General features: G+C 40.4%; 1 long non-coding RNA gene across 2 annotated transcripts in view; it reads left to right on the top strand.

Moving 5' to 3' along the window:
• Positions 1 to 14,464, top strand: part of LOC113592840 (uncharacterized) — a 141,752-nt gene that overhangs the window by 97,450 nt on the left and 29,838 nt on the right. Inside the window, exon 4 of one of the 2 annotated variants that reach the window (XR_003412797.2) lies at positions 160 to 603. The exons of the other annotated variant lie outside the window; for it this stretch is intronic. This is a non-coding gene — a long non-coding RNA (uncharacterized LOC113592840). Of the gene's footprint in view, positions 1 to 159; positions 604 to 14,464 lie in introns of those variants that run through there. 2 annotated transcript variants of the gene reach the window in all.

Consider the following 14,464-nt stretch of genomic DNA (forward strand, 5'->3'; position numbering starts at 1 on the left):
AAGGCATTATTCTCTATAGCGAAGTCATTTTTGGTTTTGTTTCTTAAACTGAGTATCCGAAACGTTTCGTATGTTTGTATGGGTTTTGGAAGCGGAAGGTCCCAGCTCTGCCTCTGTAAGCTGAGAAAAACGAATACTTACTCTCGTGGACCCTGAGAGGTGGATACAGATGAGTGACCTCAGCTCAGCCAATCAGACACGTCTGCTGGGACTCTGAATTTGGAGCAAGTGACACAAAGAAGGAGGTAGTGAGAATTCATTCCAGTGGTAGCGGCATCACGCGTTCGACGGCATCGGAGCCAAGAGTAGCACGCAGCCACGGCGGCGCCTCAGCAGTATCCAGTGTCCGGTGATGGCAGCGCTGGTGGCCATGCCCAGCGTCAGCGGCGGAGCTGCGTCACCCCGACCGGCCTGTTCCTCGGTCGAGAGCTTGGCCACGGTGCTTGCCACCTGACTGCCTTGGTTCCTGCCTGCCTCTCCGGTATTCCTGTGTATTTTGTAAGCTGCCCAGTAGACTTCCAAAACATTTCCTTCCTCCCAAGTTAACCCTTTCTCTCGAGTTACATGATACATACACACACACACACACACACACACACACACACACACTTATTTGTAGGAAATATATATACACCTAAAATATAATTAAATGAATAAATGTATAATATATGAATATAATGTATTTTATTTAATTAATTTATTTAATATAATGTATGTATATGTGTGTGTGTGTATGTGTGTGTATATATATATATATTCTCATGGAAAAACCTTTAATAGGACACAAAACCTAGAAGTCATATAAGGATGACTCCATTTGACTACATAAAGTTTTAAAATCCACCTGGGGGAAAAAGAAACATGTTGCCAAAGGTTAAATATCAAAGTGAAATTAAAAAAAAAACAAAACACCCAACTTGCTAAGCTAATAGATATGTGCATACATACTCATTATGTATCTTACTTGAATTTTCCTCAACGTGTGGAAGTATTTGCCATTCTTTTTGCTTAAGATTCTTCTTCACTTGGCCTTTTTATGATAGAGTTATTTCCTGGTTTTCTTGTTGTTATTTTTTTGTTGTCCCCTTCATAAATTCCCCACCCTGCCCCATTCCTTCATGCAGAATTTAAATGTTTATTTTCCCAAGTTAAGTCTTTGGCACACCTCTCCTAAGTGTGCCATACTCTAAGAGTTGTTTTGACCATTTTACAGCGTTAGAAAACATCTAAGTGTGTATGACTCTTACCTGTAGCTCTGAATTAAATCTCTCTCGGAAACACCTGTATAACTAGTCGTCTGTGTGGCTAGCTCACAAGCAACTGAAACTCAAGATATATAATATTGAGATATAATATTATTAATCTTAAAAATGTTTAATATTTAACTAGAATTAGCAATGCAATCAGAGAGGAAGGACAGGAAACCTTCAAACTTTGCTTTCTCTCCCCATTGCTGCAAAAGTCTCTCTGAGACAGAATGCCACTTTCACAGGCCACAGCTCTAAAATGGCTTTCTACTGCTGTCATTGAGCTAAAATATTAGCTGGAAGCCAACATGCCTCCACATACCGTACCCGGTTCCAAGCACCTGTAAATGAAGGTGTCAGCGGGAAAGTTGGAAAATATACACTTTTTCTTATTGGCGAGTTCTATGAAAACAGGTCCTTCAGAATAGTGACTGGCACATGCGATGTGTGTAATAAATACGAGTTGTGCATAAATTCAGAGCTTTTTCAAGTTGACAGGGCTCTCGGTTGACTTGTAACACATGATTCTCAATGTTCAAGTGCTCTCAGGGATAAGATAGGATGAGAAAAGAGCTAGCCCAGTAGAGCTAGCTGCATCTCCACCTATGGTGTTCTCCACTGTTTGTTCCTCGACTGCCCCAGCCCTATATGGAAGAGGGATGTAGTTATGGGGAGTTGTGGGAGACAGCTTAGGAAGGTATTATAGTCTCAGAGCTGATGAAATTCAAACTTTTATTCCAAGACTCTCAAGACCTAGAGCCTAAATTTCTGCTGACCAAAGAATCTGTCTTAATTTAAATAAATCCAAGATGCTAGTACCTGGAGAAATTGATCCTAAGTCCTACAACCTCAATATGTCCAATACTAAACTCATCATCTTACCTAAAGCCTGGGAATTCCTTTTTTTTTTTTTTTTTTTAATTCCTTTATCTCTTGTTTCAGTGAATATCACATCTTCTATTCGGCTTCCTAACCCATTGAGCTCTGAGTCATCCCCGACACCTTTCTTTTTCCTTAACCCATCAAGTTTACATTCTGAAGGCCTGTCTGGATTGTCCCTTTCTCACTGCCCTCCCCACGCCACTTTTAGTTCTCATTAATTTATGGTCTGCTTCCTAAGCTGCAGCGAGTGGGTCTCCCTACCAATCAGTTCTCTACGCCGATGTGAGAGCACTCCTTCTAGTATATAAATTTGGCCACGTCATTCTCCTGTTTAGAATGTTTTATGACTTCCTGCTGCTTTGGGGGTAAACTCCACGCTCCCTTTGTTGGCAGTCCTCTGCTGCCCTCTCCTCCCTCTTTCCTCGCCTTCCCTTCCTCACACTCTTTGTTCAAGGAGTAACTGTAGTGCCTCGGAATCACCACCACACTTGTTCTGACCTCCATGCCTTTTAACATGGTTTCCTTTCTGCTGGAATGTCACTCTCCTGGTTTCTTTTAGCCAAACATGGCTTGTCCTTCAAGATTCCACCTGGTTCTGGCCTCTCTGAGAAGTTTCATTTGATGCCCCAGTCTAAATTGCATGCCCCCTGCTCTCAGCAGAAGCTCCCACTCTGGGCTTACCTCTTTCTTAACCCACAGCACAGGTAGTAGAATTCTTAGCTGATCTTGACTCTTTCTCTCCACAAGAAGGTGAGCTTATTGAACACTGATTTTTGTGTTCTGTATGTCTGTGATTCCTGTGCCTAACAGAGTTCCTGATGTATTGTAGCCCCTGGTACCTATTTTATGATGAAAGACTGGATAAATGAAACCACATCCTTCTTTCTCCCTAAGAATTTTAGACCTTGCTGGTAGATTCTCTTGATAGGGGGATGAAGCATTAAAGAGATTTCCTTGGCTTATTCCCTTAGGTCTTCTCCCCCACCCCCCACCCCCCGCCCTTTTCTTTATAGTCGCATGTGGAGTGCTGAGTTGCACAGAGCTGCATTTTGCAACTTGGGGAAGCCATTGTTGGGAGGCCCACTGAATGCTGGAGAGAGAGGAGAGCTGGAGTTACAGAGTGCTACATATTTGAAGTCTATGCTTTGGTAGAGAAGAAAAGTTATCTGTGTTACTCATCTGGTTAAATTAGGAGGGAAATGGTGAGCAGGAATTCAAAGCATATTCTGTGTACAGGAAAAGAGTATATTTGATTTGGGCCTTCTTTGGCCTTTGTCATTTGGGGACCTGAGGGTAGCGGTAAGCCAATGCCCTTCCTTGGTTCCTCTTACGATAAAACTGGTACCTGAGTCCCCTAGGGTTTTCCCTTCTATAGCCTCATCTTTTCTGCTTCCCTCAATCACAAACCTCATCCAGAGTTTCCTGAATCATTATGAACAGACACAGAAGACTGGAAACCATTGTGGAAGCTCCCATCAGGATGACAGATTCGTCCCTCTTTCTCACTGCTTGTCTCCTTTCTGCTTCTTCATTATAACTGGAGTGTTCCAGACTCCTACCACATATTCCTCAAATATGTTAGATTGGTTTTTAGGGCACCGTGAGGTCACCTCCAAAGGAAACATCCCGTCCTAGGAACTTCATTTCTCAGTTTAGTCCCAGCATTGTTTATATCTTCTAACCCTGGCTTAGAGATGCCCAATTCAATTCAGTTCAGCAGGTCATGGCTAGGCACTAGGCCAGGCCCTGGAGTCCAAAGGAAACATCGACAACTGCTTCCAGTAGGCCATGTGCAGTGTAAGGAGAGAAGCTCTTGGCAGGGTTCAGAGCACTGCCCAAGGGTCAGAGCAACCCTCGCCAAGCCTGCCCTGGCAGTTGCTGGAGTGGTGCAGGCAGGCTCTAAGATGGCCCCCAATGCACAATCCTCATTCTTGGAGTGTGGTCTGGATTTAATGACTCACTTCTGAAGACCAGAACACAGCAAAAGTGATGTTATTTCATTTACAAGATTAGGTTCTAAAAAGATTCTTCTTCTATCAGGGGGTTTCAGAACAACAGGACTCGGTGAAGCAGAAGGAGGAACAGAAATGATGTTGAGGTTTTGGGATAGAATAACTAGGTGGATGTGTATCAGGAACTGAGATGCTGAAGATTGGATTAAAAACCAGTTTGGGGGGGGGGGAATGTTCTTAATGATGATTTTCTATTTGGATGTGAAGTTTGAGATGTTTATGTGACAATGCAAATAAAAATGTCTGCTAAGTAGGACCAATTTAGGTCCGAAGCTCAGAAAAGAGGTTTGGTCTTGAGTATAAACTGGGGGAGTTGTCAGCACACTGATGATGTTTAATCATGAGACAGCACAGATTGTCATGGGCGAGTACGGATGGAGCCAAAGTGAGGAGCCAGGATCGAGCCCTTAGTAATGTCAACTGCGAGAGGCCGTATTGAAGAAGAACACGTTAATGAGGCAGGAGAGAGTGGTCAACAGCTGCCAGAGAAGCTGGAGGAAGTCCAGGCATGTGCATTCTTGTGGGAAAGAGAAGGAAGTTCCCTGAGAAGATGGGAGTGGTCAGCTTGGTCAGAGGGTTTTGAGTGGGTGAGGGAGTTTAGGAATGGGAAGTGGCCATTAAAATTGGGAAGTAAACATTTAAAAAAAAAAAAAAAAAGAAAAGAAAGAAACCTAAAGCATGATACATTTGAATTGTTAACACCATAGTTAAAGTAGCTTGGTAAATTGCTTCCCAAAATGACTAGCCCTAGTTTTTGCCATAGGTTGAAAGATCAGAAAATGAATATAGTCAACTTGCCCTTCACCTTACCTAGCAGCAATTGCTAGTTGCACACACAGATTATAAAAATGCTTCTTTACATGCTTGAATTCAGCCATCTTCAATGAATTCTAGATGCTAGATGCATCTTCTAGCATCTTCTATAAATAATGCAGTACACTTACAGTGACTATGTTAGATAAATAAGGGCTCAGGAAGTGTGCATGTATGTCAACACTGCGTGGAAGGGAATTTTCCAGTTTTGAAAACTATACCACCCCAGGGGAAGAGAATCCTTCATGTAGCCCCTCAGCAACTCAACGGCTCAGCAGCACAAAATAACACTAGGAAAATTATGCTGCACACTGAGTAAGCATGACGTGGTCAATTTATTCATAGTCTATTTTTGCAGCGATCTCTTTGAGCTATGCCAGGATTAATAAATGTGGTTTATGCATAGCCATGATGCTCTCGGGAGACTTAATTTAATAAAAATATAAACCCCCAGATAAGTCTTATTTTTGTAATGTTCTGGTAATCACAGGATTAGGGTAGGCAACCCAGCAGTGCTGCTGGCTCTTTCTCAAAGCCTGGGTGTGTGGCCTGCGGACCAGACTTAGGGTTGCTTTAGGTTAGTGCAGGGCAGGGGCCGGGCTGAACTGTGCTGACTAGGGAAAGTCCTAGAGATTTTGAGCTGTGATTTACACAGGCCTTTATGCATTATTACAACACATACTCAAGGGCACACACATTTTCTGTGGTTTTCTATCTTCATGAGCAAAGTACTATTTGGAGATGTTTCTTTGGCAATAGTCGAATAAGTTGGTTGCTGATTGTACGTCTCTGGATCAAGAAATATTTGAAGATTGCAATAAACTGATGTGATTTTAGGCACTCTTTGTCCTCCGACATTTTCTTTTTAAAAATCTCTTGCTGATTTTAGCCATGCACTGTAAAAAATAAGAAGAAAACAACCATAAGATATTGAGAATAAAAATAACAGTCAATTCACAGACATGCCCAGACTTTAGAAAACAAACATTATTACCATGTTTGTACATTTATGTCCTAACTTCTATCATATTATATGTACAGAAAATATGTTAAATAAAATATGACACATGCTGCACATGGTTTCGTGTACATTTCTACCATCATTGATTATTACAGATTTTATTTTAATGTACAAATACACTATTATCTGTGTAGCCATTCTCCTGTTGTAGGTAGTTCTGATTTCTAACTATTAGGAATAAAATGTCAGCATCTTATCCCTTCTGTTTCATGTGATGCTGTAATTATGGCCTTCCAATCATTAAAGAAATGGAATTATTGAGTCAAAGTGTGTGAATATTAATGAGGCCCTTGGTATGTATATTCAAATTTCCTTCCAGATGTTTTTGCCTATGCACACTCTGTCACGACATTCTCATTTTTGAACCCGTTATGGTAATTTGATGGGCGAAAAAGATGTCTCGTGTTTTTTTGTTGTTAGTATGAAGTGTATCCTTTTGCAATATACGTGTTTGCCATTAATACTTTGTCTCTTGTAAATTATTACGTTGTTCTTAGTTTATTTTTCCTCTAGGATGTTTGTTTCTTATTTAATTTAGAAGATATTTATACATTAAGAACTTTGTTATATGGGGCGCCTGGGTGGCTCAGTGGGCTTAGCATCCGCCTCTTGATTCCGGTGCAGGTCATGATCTCACAGTTGTGAGTTTGAGCCCCGCATTAGGCTCAGCGTTGACAGCACGAAGCCTGCTTAGGATCCTCTCTCTCCCTCTCTCTGCTCCTTCCCTCCTCGTGTTCTCTAAACAAACAAACAAACATTAAAAAAAGAACCTTATTGTGTACACTGCTAAACTTTCCCTTATTTTTTCAGTTTGTTTTTTATGACTGAAAAAAAGATTTTAATTTTTATGAAACCTAATCTATCAGACTCTTTTTTTTTTTTAATTTTTTTTTAACGTTTATTTATTTTTGAGACAGAGAGACAGAGCACGAACGGGGAAGGGGCAGAGAGAGAGGGAGACACAGAATCGGAAGCAGGCTCCAGGCTCTGAGCCATCAGCCCAGAGCCTGACGCGGGGCTCGAACTCACGGACCGCGAGATCGTGACCTGAGCTGAAGTCGGACGCTTAACCGACTGAGCCACCCAGGCGCCCCTATCAGACTCTTTTCTTATATCCTCTCTCTGTTTTGTGGTCATAAAAGCTCTCTGAACCCCCAGAAAAGATCATTTTCACCCATGTTCTGTTTTAGACTGTTCAGGAGCTCATAATTTTTATATTGAAGTTTTTGATAAGTCCAGAATTATTCTTACTTTACATGGAAAGTAGAAAGATGACATTATTTCTTAAAGCATAAGTTGTTCCACCTCTATTTATTGAAGAATATTCTATTCATCCCATTGATCTGAAATCTCACCTTTTTAGACTATTCCAGCCTTTAGGGCGATAAATTGGTAGGCCAGGGAAAGGCAAAAGGAATTAGTTTGAGTGACAACTAAGATGATTGCATAGAATGGTGCTCTAAAACGTTCTGGAGCCATGTCAGAGCAGACTAGGGTGCCATAATTGATTACTGATGTCTCCCATGAGCACACGAATGGGAGGGTAATAGTAAACATGCTTTATATTTGTACATTGTGTTTTGTTAGTATCTGTTCCTTGTTGACGCACTGTCATGTACTATAGCTTTATGCATCTAATTATATAGCCCCAATAAAAATGAAAGAAAAATTTATAGAATTGCTATGAGAAATTGGCAAATCTATAGCCTCTATGGAAGAGTTTAACATACCTCTCTACAATTGGTAATTTAAGTGGAAATGGTTAAGTTTTCCCCAGATTTATCTATTATTTATTTATTTTTTAATGTTTATTTCTGAGAGAGAGAGAGAGAGAGAGAGAGAGAGAGAGAGAGAGACAGAGCATGAGTGTGGGAGGGGCAGAGAGAGAGGAAGACACAGAATTTGAAGTAAACTCCAGGCTCTGAGCTGTCAGCACAGAGCCTGATGTGGGGCTTGAACCCATCAACTGCGAGATCATGACCTGAGCCGAAGTCAGACGCTCAACCGACTGAGCCACCCAGGCACCCTACCCCCAGCTTTATTAAGGTTTCTTTGGCAAATTTATAAGGTGTTTAAACTCTACAACTTGGATGATTTGATATATGTATGTATTGTGAAATGATTCCTACAATCAATGCATTCGTTACCTCACATAGTTACCTTTTTTAAATTTTATTTTTGGTGAGAATGTGTAAGATCTATGGTCTTAGTAAATTTCAAGTATACAATACAGTATTATTAACTATAGTCACCATGACATACATTAGGTTCTCAGAACCCATTCAGCTTATAACTGAAATCTGTACCCTTTTATAAACCTCTCCTCGTTTGCTCCCCGCTGCAGTTCCTGGCAACTTCTATTCTGCTCTTACTTTCTATGAGCTTAACTATTTTCTTTTAGATTCTGCTTATAAACTATACCATACCATAATGTATGGCTTATCTCATTTAGCATAACACATTCCAGGTTCATCCATGTTGTCACAAATGGATTTCCTTCTTTTTTTAGACTGAATAATATCCCATTGTATGTATATACCACCTTTTCTTTATCCATCCATCCATTAATGGACACTTAAGGTTTTTTTTTAAGTTTATTTATTTGAGAGAGAAAGAGTGAGAGTGTGCCTGCGTGGGGGAGGGGAAGAGAGAGGGAGAGAGAGAATCCCAAGTAGGCTCCACACTGTCAGTGCAGAGCACAACACAGGGCTTGAACCCACAAACCCTGAGACCATGACCTGAGTCAAGACCTAGAGTCAGATGCTTAACCGACTGAGCCACCCAGGCACCCCACTTAGGTTGTTTTCTTATTTTGGGTATTGTGAGTAATGCTGCAGTGAATATGGGAGTTCAGATGTCTCTTTGAGATAATGATTTTGTTTCCTTTGAATAAATACCGTAAGTAGAATTGCTGGAATGTATGGTAGTTCTGTTTCGAATTTCTTAAGGAGCTTCCGTAATGTTTTTCATAGTGGCTGCACCAATTGGTGTTCCCACCGAAAGCATTCAGGGATTTCCTTTCCTCCACATCCTTGCCAACACTTGTCACCTCTTGTCTTTTTGATGATAGCCATTCTAATAGGTTTGCAATGGTGTCTCATTGTGGCTTTGACTTGCATTTCCCTGATGCTTTGTGATATTGAGTACCTTTTTACGTACCAGTTGGCCATTTGTATGTCTTCTTTGGAAAAATGATATTCAGCCCTCGGCCCATTTTGTAATTGGATGGTTTCTTCGTTTTTGCTATTAAGTTGTAGAAGTTCTCCATATAGTTAGGATATTAATCCCTAATCAGCTGTATGATTTGCAGATATTTTCTCCTGTCACATAGATTGCTGTTTCATTTTGTTGATGGTTTCCTTTGCTGTGCAGAAGCTTTTTAATTGAATGTAGTCCCACTTGTTTATTTTTACCTTTGTTGCCTTTGCTTTTGGTGTCAAATCCAAACCATCTTTGCCAAGACTGATGTCAAAGAACTATTCCACTATGTTCTCTTTTCGGAGTTTTACAGTTTCAGGTCTTATGTTTAAGTTTTTAATCCATTCTGAGTTGATTTTTGTGTATGGTGTAAGATAGGGGTCCAGTTTCACTCTTTTCATACGGATATCCAGTTTTCCCAACAACATGTATTGAAGTAACTGTCTTTTCCCCATTGCGTATTCTTGGTGCCTTTATGGAAAATTTGTTGAACTCATATGCATGGATTTATTTCTGAGTGCTCTATTCAGTTTCATTGATCTCTGTGTTTATTTTTATGTCATTACCATACTGGTTTGATTACTGTAGCTTTGTAGTGTAGTTTAAAAACAGGAAATGTGAGGTCTGCCATTTTCTCTTCTTGCTCAAGAATGCTTTAGCTTTTTGGGGTCTTCTGTGGTTCCATACAAATTTTAGGATTGTGTCTTCTGTTTTTGTGAAAAATGCCATTGGAATTTGATGGAGATTGCACTGAATCTACAGATCGCTTTGGGTAGTATGGACATTTGAACAGTACCGATTCTTCTAATACATGAATATAAAATTTTCCACTTATTTGTGTCTTCTTCAATTTCTTTCATTAGGTTTTTTTTCTTTTTTTCTCTTTCTTTTTTTGCAAGGAGAAATTCAGCAACAAATGAGTAATTGTGTAAGATCTTTGAGTTTGGCCCAATTCTGAGATTCAGTATCTTAGTTTAATCTTTGGGATATTCACAGGGACACGGGTAAAGTGTTACCTTATGGACTAAAAACACTAGATGTCCTATATGAGGGAGTAAGAAGATGGAACAGAGAGAAGATGGACAAATCAAGGCTCAGATATAGAAAGGCACATCAGAAAGGCCTGATTTGGGGTTTCCTATAGTGACATTAAAAGTAAGGAAGAGGTGTGTTTTGACATAGATGTGTTTTAATTTCAAGTAAATAATGCTCAACTGTGTATGAAAATAGGCTCTTTGAGTATCACCTACAGCGAATGATCAAAGGACACACGTCATGTGTATGTAGGGTGGGAGGAAAAGGTGGTTGCCCCCACATTAGTTGTTTTAGCAGTACATTCTCACACATTATCATTATCAGCATTTTATCATTGAAAATAGCAGACAGTAATACATTAAACGTTTATTTAGTGTTTGATGACTGAAATACCAATTCATCAAATAATGGAGTCCTATTTGTATCATTCTTCAGTTCAAACCCAAAGTGTTACAGACCACCCCTAGTGTAATGGCTGGCACATATTAGGTACTCAGTAAATACATGTTCACCAAATGAGCCAGGGACCAAGATTCTAACAACCATGCAAGTTTTGTCTGACAACATTGTAATATGTAATTGTTAAATATGGTACTTTGCCCCATGGTATTTAGCAGTAAAGCCTTTAAAACCAAATAAGACAAATACAATGATTAATGTTCTTTTTTTACTTTCTAAGTGTTATAAAATATCCACCTTGAATATTGTTGTCCGTAGTTCGTTGTTACAGAGATGGCCGTCCCAAGAACTTGGACATAAGGATAATACAGCTGCCGTCAGAGTTAAGCTCTGATGTTCATGCATGATGGATCAGTAGATAGACACAAAACATCATGCAAAGAAGATAAAGTGGGTTCCAGGCTGGAAGGGCTTGGGTATAATCTGTTTTAATATATTCACCTATTTAATTGAAGTATTCTTTTTTAAAAAAAAATGTATCTATTTTTGGGAGAGCACAAGCAGGGAAGGGGCAGAGAAAGGGGGACAGAGGGCCCAAAGTGGGCTTTGCACTAGGTTGACAGCAGTGAGCCCAATGTGGGGCTCGAACTCACAAACCATGAGGTCATGATGTGAGCTGAAGTCAGATGCTCAACCAACTGAGCCACCCAGGTGCCCCTGAAGTATTCTTTTTTTTTTTAATTTTTTTTTCAACTTTTTTAAATTTATTTTTGGGACAGAGAGAGACAGAGCATGAACGGGGGAGGGGCAGAGAGAGAGGGAGACACAGAATCGGAAACAGGCTCCAGGCTCCGAGCCATCAGCCCAGAGCCTGACGCGGGGCTCGAACTCACGGTCTGCGAGATCGTGACCTGGCTGAAGTCGGACGCTTAACCGACTGCACCACCCAGGCGCCCCATGAAGTATTCTTTATCAGAAATATAGTACTGCCAAACCATGGAAAACATGAATAAATATCTTCAGAGGTTAGTATTAATCATACCCTCCCAAGGACACTGAGTTTTAGCAGTCAGGCTTCACATTTTTCTTAGAGTTGTCCTTTACAAGATACTATGAAGAACTGACTCTGCTTGAGTGTTCACTTTGTGCCGGTCACTGTTCCAGGTGTTTTGTATCAATTTATTTAATCCTTATTAGAAGGCTAGGAGGCAGGAGCTGTCAATGTCCTCATTTTATAAAGAGTCCAATTTTGTAACTTGTTTAAGCTCACACAGTCACTAAGAGGCAGAGGCAGGATTTCAAACAAGGAAGTCTGAATATAGCACCTGTGCCCTTCGCCATTACTCTGCCCAGCTCCTGGATGCGCTTTCATTAGCTCATTTATCAAGTAGGTCCTGAATGCTTTCAGAGGTGCCGGGCACTGTGGTTGGCCCTGAGGAGCTAGTGGGACTCAAAACAAACGTGGTTCCTGCTCCCCTAGAGTTTACAGTCTAGAGGCAGACAGATCTTACAGCAACAGATGAGTAAGTGAAGTAAGTGCTATAAAGGGAAATTACAGAGCGCTCTGGAGTGTTCAGTGGGGACCCTTTCTTAGGTAAGAAGACCAAAAAAGGTGTCTCTAAGAAAGTGATAATGAAGCTAAGATTAGATGGATTAGTAAAAGTTAGTGAAGAATGGGGAGAGAATGTACCAGGCTTTGGGAGAAGCATGGCAAAGTGTTTCTAATCCCTTTGACAAGGCTTCATAGAGAGATGGACGTATCAGGCTCTCAGAGCCATTAAAAATAAATTTCTCCGTGTCCCCTTGTTCTGACTGTATGTTCACGAAAAAATGTTATTATACTTTGGCTTCACACATACTTTAATAATAAGAGAATGCACTGATTGTGCAGACTTGTAGTGTTTTTGTTATTACGAGAGTCCTTTCTCCTCGTAAATTACTAAATCCACATTTACATCACTCTCCAGTACACGGTCTTCTTCTTACCAAATTTGTCAACTTCAGACGCCGAGCTTTCCCAGTAGAAGACCAAATCCTCACATGGAATGACCTGGATTCCAGGTTGAGCTCCCACCAAGCTCCAACCTGCCTTTCCTTTGATAAGTTAATGCTAATATCCAAGCTCTCTCATTTGTGAAATTTTATTTATATACACTACTTAGTAAAATAAAAGAGAGTTGAATGGTTTAAGGAAACAAAAATAGATTTAGCAAGCACACAATCCATGATTATTCTGATTAGTTTAACTGAAAAGGAAGTCCATCTGGGAAAGAGTCTGAATGAAATCATGTTTTGAATATTTAGGGAATAAAACAGACACCATCTTGTCTTAGCAGTCATGTGCTGAGTGAGTAATGCTGGTATTCTTTTATGAGATTGTTTCAGTTTAAGACTGTAGTAAACGGTGCTAGTAAGTGTTTCCCCACTACAAGCATGGAAACGAGACTTACTCATAATATTTATTTCTTCTCCAGAGTGCCTTTGCAGACCTGAAACATCTGAACTAACAAAAGGCCTCCAACTTATAATATAACACAGCTGCTCTGAGGATTGCGTGCGTGCATATGTGTGTGTGCAATGGGAGGGGATTTCCTTGTATTTATTCATTTATGTGCCCTCTGGAGAAGGGGCAAGTTTAGTCCAACTGGAATTCTAAGTGTCTTTTACTGGGCATTTGTTAGATGTAAAAAGTTGGCTCATGTCTAAAGCATCTTCCAGGCAGTGTGCAGCTGAGAGCCATAAAACACAAGATTGTATATCGTTTGGGAGCAGTGGCACTAATGGGTGGCATTTTCACAGTGAACAACTTATTTTTCTACCAGTGCAGAATAGTGCATGTATTATAAAGAGCTGGGATTATGTGGAGCCTATTATCAAAAGCTATGTTGTATTGCTATTTGCTATTAATAACTGTTTACAATCAGTGAATTAACCCAACACACGCACTATGTTTTTAATAGGGTGTAAGTGAAAAATAGTTATCAGCTCCAGTAATCCAGCTCTTTCTTTATTCTTCACATTTGTCTTCTCAAATTGGTCGAACAAAAGCATGGGAGAACTTCAGTGGTACCAATTTAAGAACAATCTAGAGGTTTCAGGAAAACGCTCCTTCTTGACTCTTTTGTCTCCTTCCCAAACCTGTTTATTCCTTTTACTAACTGAACTGGACCCTGGGAGTACAGTGACGAGTCCATCTCTATCTGGGAGCTCACAGTCTGGGTAGGGAGATGAGTGAATACATCAACAATTAGGATAGCATGGATAAGTGCTAGAGAGGCATGTTTAGAGCACTCTAAGGGAGCACTCTGGGCACTCATGGGGGCTCCGGCAATGTTGAGGGCAGTCTAAGATGACTCCCCAGAGAGGGTAGCATTTGAGCTGAACAGTTGTTAACTAGGTAGATGTGAGGGCAGGAAGCAAAGCTCACAGGAAGCAGCCTCTCGAAGAGGTGGGGATATGAGAGAAATGTGCTGTTTCCCTTCTTGCCCAATTCATTTCTGCCTCCTGCCTTTCTGTCAATGCCAAAAGAAAGTAAGGAGACAGGAATTCAAAGGAGGAGGTGAAATAAAATATAACAAGAACAATTGCAGATCACGTTGCCATCTGTTGGACAAGTTGGCTACTTGACAGCAGATGTCCAGCATTTCCCTCCCAAGTAACTAGGGGAATCAGCCAAGAATGGAGAAACAACTACATTCATATAAGAAACTAGGGAAGGGTACCATCCAAATGCTAGAATTTCTAATTATAAGGCACATGAGACTTGTTTAAAGAAGATTAATCAAGATTGACTTGCAAATCATTTGCCTTAGAAATTAGAGCCTTCCAAAAATTAAGAATTCTAAACATACATTATT

This window comes from Acinonyx jubatus, chromosome D4 (genome assembly GCF_027475565.1).
Source record: "Acinonyx jubatus isolate Ajub_Pintada_27869175 chromosome D4, VMU_Ajub_asm_v1.0, whole genome shotgun sequence".
NCBI classification, from domain to species: domain Eukaryota; kingdom Metazoa; phylum Chordata; class Mammalia; order Carnivora; family Felidae; genus Acinonyx; species Acinonyx jubatus.